This window comes from Helianthus annuus, chromosome 13 (genome assembly GCF_002127325.2).
Source record: "Helianthus annuus cultivar XRQ/B chromosome 13, HanXRQr2.0-SUNRISE, whole genome shotgun sequence".
Lineage (NCBI taxonomy): Eukaryota > Viridiplantae > Streptophyta > Magnoliopsida > Asterales > Asteraceae > Helianthus > Helianthus annuus.
The window spans coordinates 96,174,856-96,183,041 of record NC_035445.2 but is presented as its reverse complement, the minus strand read 5'-3'; positions in this window follow the sequence as shown (position 1 = coordinate 96,183,041).

Sequence of the window (8,186 nt, the reverse complement as noted above, 5' to 3'; positions counted from 1 at the left end):
TTTTTTATTATAAACGAAATATAGCGATTTTTCCAAAAAAAATAGTAAAAAAAATTTTGGGGGTGTTTTTTAGATTTTTTAGGTATTACTGTTTGTGTTCACACTGGTTCTCGCGGTTCTCGCAATAAAGGGTGGTTCCTAACGGATCCTTCTCCTATATATATATATATATATATATATATATATATATATATATATATATATATATATATATATATATATATATACTAGTCGTTTACCCGCGCGATGTGGCGGGAAACATATAACTTAGGTTGGTGAGTTTAGGCCTATAAGAGGATGTAGTTTCCGTTGTGGCGTTCGACGACGACGGTGGCAGTGTAGCAGGACGTGAGGGTCGGTTGCGGCCTTCTTCAGCGGCGGAGAAACAGCGGTGTACGGCGATTGGTGGTTTTGTGATGGCGTTTGGTGGTTATTATGTGACGGCCGGTTACCGGCTTCAGAAAAAAACAAAGAAAATTGTGTGAGGCCTTCGGCAGTGGCGAAGCTTGACGTTTTGATAAAAAAAACAACAAAAAAATAATTTAAATGCCCAAACACCCAAAACCCTTTTGATACTCGCAACAGCATGATGATGCATTTGATTAGATAAGATTGCGCCAATCATTTCTTTACAGAGAACTATCTTGTTCAAAAAAAAAACAAATGGAATAAACATTAATCATTAAAGCGTACACCAGCACCATTTGGCTACACCTAATCAAAATACATAGACTTATTAAGATATTAGAATTATGTATCGGGAGTTCTTTGTTGCGTCAAACCACAGGTTCAACCTCTGTTCCCTATTACCCTGCATATACCAAACAAACTTGCGATTAGTTTATGCACAGCTATTCATAATCATCTTATCATGAAATAAGGATACCTGAACAAATGTCTCGCTCGACCAATAGTTTCCCTTGACGCATTATGCAAGGTTCGCTCGGTCCAACAACTAAAGCAAATGTTTTCTATGTTTTTTAGGGGGAAGATGGGTGCATCTCTCCACAGGGCATACAAAACATAGGTTATTGGCGGAAGCCCGCCAAATTTAACATATAAAGTTTTTTTATATGTTAAATATGGCGAGCTGCCGCCAATAACCTATGTTTTGTATGCCCTGGGAGAGAAGCACCCATGTTCCCCCTAAAATGCAAAGAAAACATTTGCTTGAGTTGTTGGATAGATTACACAGGCTCAGTTTTTGCATCACAGCCTCAAACACTTTCAGTTCAGATAGATTACACAGGCTCAGTTTTTGCATCACAGCCTCAAAACACTTTTAGTTCAGACAGATTAAGAACACAAGGTCAGCTTATGCATCATAGACTCAACACTTTTAGTTCAGACAGATTAAGAACACAAGCTCAGCTTTCGCATCACAGCCTCAAACACTTTCAGTTCAGACAGATTAAGAACACAAAATCCGGAGTACACAACAAGAGTAATTTGCCACTAAACTTAAACAACAGATCCAAAGACAGAAAATAGTTACAGATCTAATGTTGTTTAACAGATCTGCAAGAAAAAACCCTAAAATTTAACAGATCTGCAAGTAGAAAATAGGTACCTTTAAAGCATGATGTACACGTGTTTTAAGCACAAGAAACAAATATGTAACCTGACAGGCTCAGCTTATGCATCATAGCCTCAAACACTTTCAGTTCAGACATATTAAGAACACAAGCTCAAAAGAGATAAACTTACAACTCTTTAAAGCCCATTGTACAAACCTGTTAAGCACAAGTGTTGAAAACTTGTTTTCCACGCGGATCATATAATGGTTAACTTGACCCGTTTTTAGTTTAATGGATCCTATATAAAGTTTCATTCAATCTATCTATCAACACCTGAAGACTCAGACATGTAATTGAGGAAAGTGTGAACACAACTACGGGTAAAGCCATGGCTGCAACACACGGTTGCAAAGTGAGAACTATGCAACCTGGATATTGCCCCGCCAAGATGCTACTCGGATCTTCTATGTACCCTCAAAATACAATCATCATCACAGTCTATTGTGTTATGTAACCCCGCTTTAAAGCATGATGTACAAGAGTAATTTTCCAAAAAAAATCCATTAAAACACCATTAAAGCATGATGTACAATCCTCTAAAGCACAACATAATTTGCTTTTACTATTCTACCCTCACTCACAAAACAAGCCGGAGAACAAAAACAACTTATCAGCTCATTAGGGTTTCTGTCTTTCACATCCGCCCCATTTCTTCCACTAAACTTAAACAACCTTTAAAGCATGATGTACAAGTGTTTTAAGCACAAGAAACACATATGTAACCTCACAGGCTCAGCTTATGCATCATAGCCTTAACAGTTTCAGTTCAGACATATTAAGAACACAAGCTCACCTTATGCATCATAGAGTCGACAGGCTCAACTTATGCATCATAGCCTCACAGGCTCAGCTTATGCATCATAGCCTCACAGGCTCAGCTTATGCATCATAGCCTCACAGGCTCAGCTTATGCATCATAGAACACTTGGGAAACATCCAAGCCATCTAGGTCGTATCACTTAGGACCTTAGTCCGACAACCATCAAACTCTGCCATCATCCCGAAAAATGAAAAAGTATATCAAAACATCCCACAACGAAGAACCAAGATGTTAAAAATAGAGAAATAATGCAAGAATCAAATGTATAGAGGTGAGAAACAATGGAAGACCCAGATGAAAATAGTATTCTGAAATGAAATAAAACACAATTTGTTAGGAATACAAATATAACAAAACTGAGCTTTAAAAGTAGCGTTAAGTTAAACTGACACTAACTTGCAATTAGACGGTTGAATTGATTTTATAAATGTTGTTCATACTATGTAGCAGCAAACTGAAGAAGGTGAAGGTGGGTGTGTAGTGTTTGTAGAAAGTTGGATAGAGTTTATGAAGCTTAAATCTACTATATATAACCTCTAAAGTAGTTGTACTTTTGACATCTACTTTTTAAACCCGAATATATAATGTTAAAAATACTAAACATCTACTTTTTAAGTTGACCAAGAAAAGCTGTAAATTTAAACAAAATAAGTAGATGTACAGACTGAATTCTGACCACTCACCTCTTTTCAGCAGCATTCAGCAGCAGACTGCTGAAGTCTGACCACGGTTCACCTCTTTTCAGCATACCAACCACTGTTGACAACTATTCCCTCTTTTCAACCTCTTTTCAGCAGCAGACTGCTGAAGTCTGACCATAGTTCACCTCTTTTCAGCATACCAACCACTGTTGACCACTATTCCCTCTTTTCAACCTGTGCACATAACATCTTTTAGTTGGGCTTGTTCAAATATTAGTACAAAACCAACAAGATGAAGTATATATCTTCTTAACAAGATGAAGTATATATCTTCTTAACAAACATTTTAAAACCAGCAAGTTTTGGCTTACACTAATGTTTTACAGCCACTTTTATAAAGTAGTATAGATGATTCCTTCTTTGACTTACACTAATGTTTTACAGCCACTTTCATGTAAGAAAATGAGCAATGAAAGTGTAATAGAAGTGTTTATTTTTCTTTTTATCTATTTAGTATAGTACTCATTTGATCCATTTTATATCAAACAACCTAAAACATTCAGATTTTTATGTTGAAATGGTGAATAATGATACAAAGGTAATGCACGAACGTAATAAATCTACAAGACTACAAATACAAATTTCTAGAAGATGTAACTTTTGTAACAAAAAGCGTTTGAGTTCAATACTTCAATTCAGCCTAACCCATTTCAACCCCTACCAGAAACTATATGTTTTGACCCGTTATTGTAGATATCAGTAGTCAGTAACTTACATACGAGCAAGAAGCTTTTCAATAGCATCATCAATTGCATCTTCAAATGAGGAATTGATTGAGAGCAAAGTGATAACAACCACAAAATCTTGCCATTCGGGATGTAACTTGAGTTGTACTCCCCACAAAAAAGATTAAAAAGATAATTATTAACATATTACAAGGTTAACTTGCAGTTCTTAATCTAGTGTTGAAATAAGAAGTTTCAAGTAATCTCAAACTTTATATTAAAAAGAGCTTATTTCAAACAGTAGATAAACCTTAACACTATAGCATTTTAAATATTAGTACAAAACCAACAAGATGTTGGTTTCTTGTCTAAAACCAACAAGATGAAGTATATCTTGAAACAAAAACACAAAAATATTTAGAAAGTCATATAAAATATAATACACAATTCCAAATCATTTCGTACCGAAATATTACCAGTTTTGACCCATTACCCAATCCGAAGAGGCGTACCAAATAATGTCTTATCCAAGCAGAAGAGTACGATCCTTTACCTGGTCATAATTGCGACTGAGAATGGCTTCTCGGGCCTTCTCACCAATCTCCAAAGCCTTCATCTCCAAAGTAACTTGCCATTCGGGATGTAACTTGAGTTGTACTCCCCACAAGGAAACATAAGCCAGCTCTAAAATTCTTATAATCAAATGAAAATGACAGATTCAGTAAAACAGTAAAATAAACATATTTCTTTCTAAAATTCTTAACTGTTTACAAATGTTAAAAAGATTATTCTTTGAACATAGTTATAATTGTAGAAGTCCTTTGGATAACTTTTATGGACTTTAAGAAGTCCTTTGGATAACTTTACCGATTAAAACTCAAAACTGCACCCCTATATTCGATAACTTTACCGATTAAAACTGAGCTTAAAAAACGTAAGATGCTAACAGTATCCGATAACTTTACCGATTAAAACATGACTAAAACATAACAGTATCCAAATGTTAAAAAGATTATTCTTTCACAAATCAAGTAGAAAAAACCCTAAAATTTAACAGATCTGCAAGAAAATAGTTACAGATCTAATGTTGTTTAACAGATCTGCAAGAAAAAACCCTAAAATTTAACAGATCTGCAAGTAGAAAATAGGTACCTGAGATGTGAAAACGCCGGTGAAATTCATCTATCTCTAGGGTTATCGCCGGAGGAATAAACCCTAAAATTCAACAGATCCAAAGACAGAAAATAGTTACAGATCTAATGTTGTTTAACAGATCTGCAAGAAAAAACCCTAAAATTTAACAGATCTGCAAGTAGAAAATAGGTACCTCAGATGTGAAAACGCCGGTGAAATCCATCTATCTCTAGGCTTATCGCCGGAGAAATAAACCCTAAAATTCAACAGATCCAAAGACAGAAAATAGTTACAGATCTAATGTTGTTTAACAGATCTGCAAGAAAAAACCCTAACCATTAACAGATCTGCAAGTAGAAAATAGGTACCTGAGATGTGAAAACGCCGGTGAAATCCATCTATCTAGGGTTATCGCCGGAGAAATAAACCCTAAAATTCAACAGATCCAACTCAAATTTCAAACCAAAAATGCCGAGAGGTAAAAAAGATGTTACCTGAGATTTGAAAACGCCGGTGAAATCCATCGATCTAGGGTCATAGCCGAGAAAGAAACCATAATATTTACAGATCTAATGTTGTTTAAGATCTAAAGGTTATCGCCTGGTGAGATCTAAGGGTTATCGCCTGGTGAGAGAGAGAGAGAGAGAGAGAGAGAGAGAGAAGAAATGGGGCGGATGTGAAAGACAGAAACCCTAATGAGCTGTTAAGTTGTTTTTGTTCTCCGGCTTGTTTTGTGAGTGAGGGTAGAATAGGAAAAGCAAATTATGTTGTGCTTTAGAGGATTGTACATCATGCTTTAATGGTGTTTTAATGGAATTTTTTTGGACATTAAGAAGTCCCTTGGATATGTTTTATAAAGTAGTATAGATATATATATATATGGTCCTACACTAGTCACTTCAGTGGGAGGCTCAAAGTAGTATTTGACTTGTGCTAATGACTCTACTAGGATGTTCTAGTTTATTTTGTGAACAAAATCTTTTAAGATTAAGGTTACTTAGTATTATGTTGGGTAAGGTATTAGGATAGTAAATACTCTTTTAAAACCCCATGGTAGAATGAGAATGACATTGTGAAAAGAATGAACTAAACATTATATGAAGGAACAAAAACCACTTAATTAGATGCATGAGCCTAAGTTTTTCATAAGAGATCTAGGCTTTAAGAAGTCATTAAAGATAATGACACCCTTAAATATAAAGCCAAAGCCAAATAATTGTACTTACTAAATGTATATACTATTAATATTAATGATAATAGTACCCCAAAATTTTGATGCCAAATGAAGATTAATGGGAATGAAATATACATTATTGATGGACTTAAATGGATTAAAAAGTTATTGATGGGCCTATTAAGCTCTATGTTTAAAAGGACCATTATTTGTTCAATTCAAGCTTCATACAAGGGTGTTGGCAAATGAGGTGAGATTCATGTAAAAACTTGTATGTTTTTCATAACTAACGCATGGAATAATGTTATAGAATGATTCTTGTGCATTTAGAATGAAAAAAGTTAGGATCTTGATGTAAAACAAGCTCAGATTTGAGATTAGGCGCCACTAGGGTTTTCACTAGGTACTTTATATAGCACTATATGCCTCTTATTGATGACATGCATTGTGGCAGTATGTGATCATTTTGCTTGCTCATAAAGTATATCTTTGCATGGATAATAGCTTAACATAAAATACATTTATGCAATGTGTACCATGGGAGTGAAATGATGTGCAAGCGTAAACCTAGTTTGTGTGGGGAGGTATTCGCTCGCGCAAAGTCTTATTTTTCGTTAATATTGAGAATGAAAAGTTGATGTAGTTCATGTGAGCCTTTGAGCAGCTGACGACGGGTTCAAAGGTCACGGAGTACATTGTAAAAAGTTTGTAAGCTAACGTCTATGTGAATTTTATATGCTTTTTTTACTAGTTTGGGCTGATATGCTTGTTGCCCTGTATGTTTATGCTTGGAACCATTTGTTGTTAATGTTAGATGTTATATGTGTATACTAGATGTAACATGTTATTAATTGATGTTATAGGACTGGTGTGAAATGTGGAATGATTGGTGATTAATGTTAACCATTGAGTTTTTAACGACAAATTTGGATCACTAGCTGACCATTGGAGTATCATTGTTCCACCGACGGAACCACCTAATCATATCCATCTCCACTAAGCAATAATTTTTATACACCAATTCAGGAGGAAACCCAATAAATCAGATAAAAACCTCCTTCTAGGAATCGAACCTAGGACTTAATGGTCCCTAAGCCTTATCGCACCCCCAAGATGCCATTAGGCTATAATGCCATGCGCTAATGTTAACTATCGATGATTAGCATTTATTGCTAGAAATATTCATGGTCCCATGAGCGTGATGACATAGCATGAATGGGTAGTGTTATACTTGCATGAGCTTGATTGGTTGAGTGACAAGAAGTTAATTGTGAAACTCACTTTACCATTGTAGGTCAATATTGATTATTTGATGTTTGTTTCACAATGGATATTGATGTGCATGATTGATGTTAGAATGTGCCTTTGATGATTATTCAAACATTTTACTTGAAATGTTAACTCCTTGTTTTAACAAAAACTACGAATCAGTCAACGCAGCTGACTTTTAACATGGATGCTAGGTGAAATAGATATTAAAGCTGGATAGGAAGTGGCGAGGCATGGAATGGAATGAAGGCTACCCTACCCTAAGACTTGCATCCTATTGACTTTAGATTGACATTTTTACACTATTCTGACTTGATGTTTTGTTGGATTGTCATTTTTAATTGTAGTTGGGATTAAGTTTGGAACTAACTTATTAACTTATTGGTTTTTTCGAAAAGCGAATAAGTTAAAAATAGTGTTTACAATTGATATAATTACTTTTTGAAAAAAAAGGTAAAAAGTTGTTTTCCAAAAGTCACAAAAATCTAGCTTTCTAAATAGCTTTTAACTTTTCGAACAAAAAATTATCAATCTACCCTAACCTTTTACCCTAAAACCTTTAGTTCACACAAACACATAGCACGCGCACACACACACACACACACACACACACACACACACACACACACACACATCCCTTAAACCTTCACCCGGCCACCATCCACCCATCTGTCGCCCCTACTACTGTGACACCCACGACCACTGCCGCCCCACGACCACCCCTGCTACCCCTCCGCCGCCCTTGCCACCTTCACTGGGCCACCGTCCACCATCACCCACTACCCCGTCTACCTTCATCCGCACACACCACCACACCCACGACCACCACAATGTTGTATCTAGTGT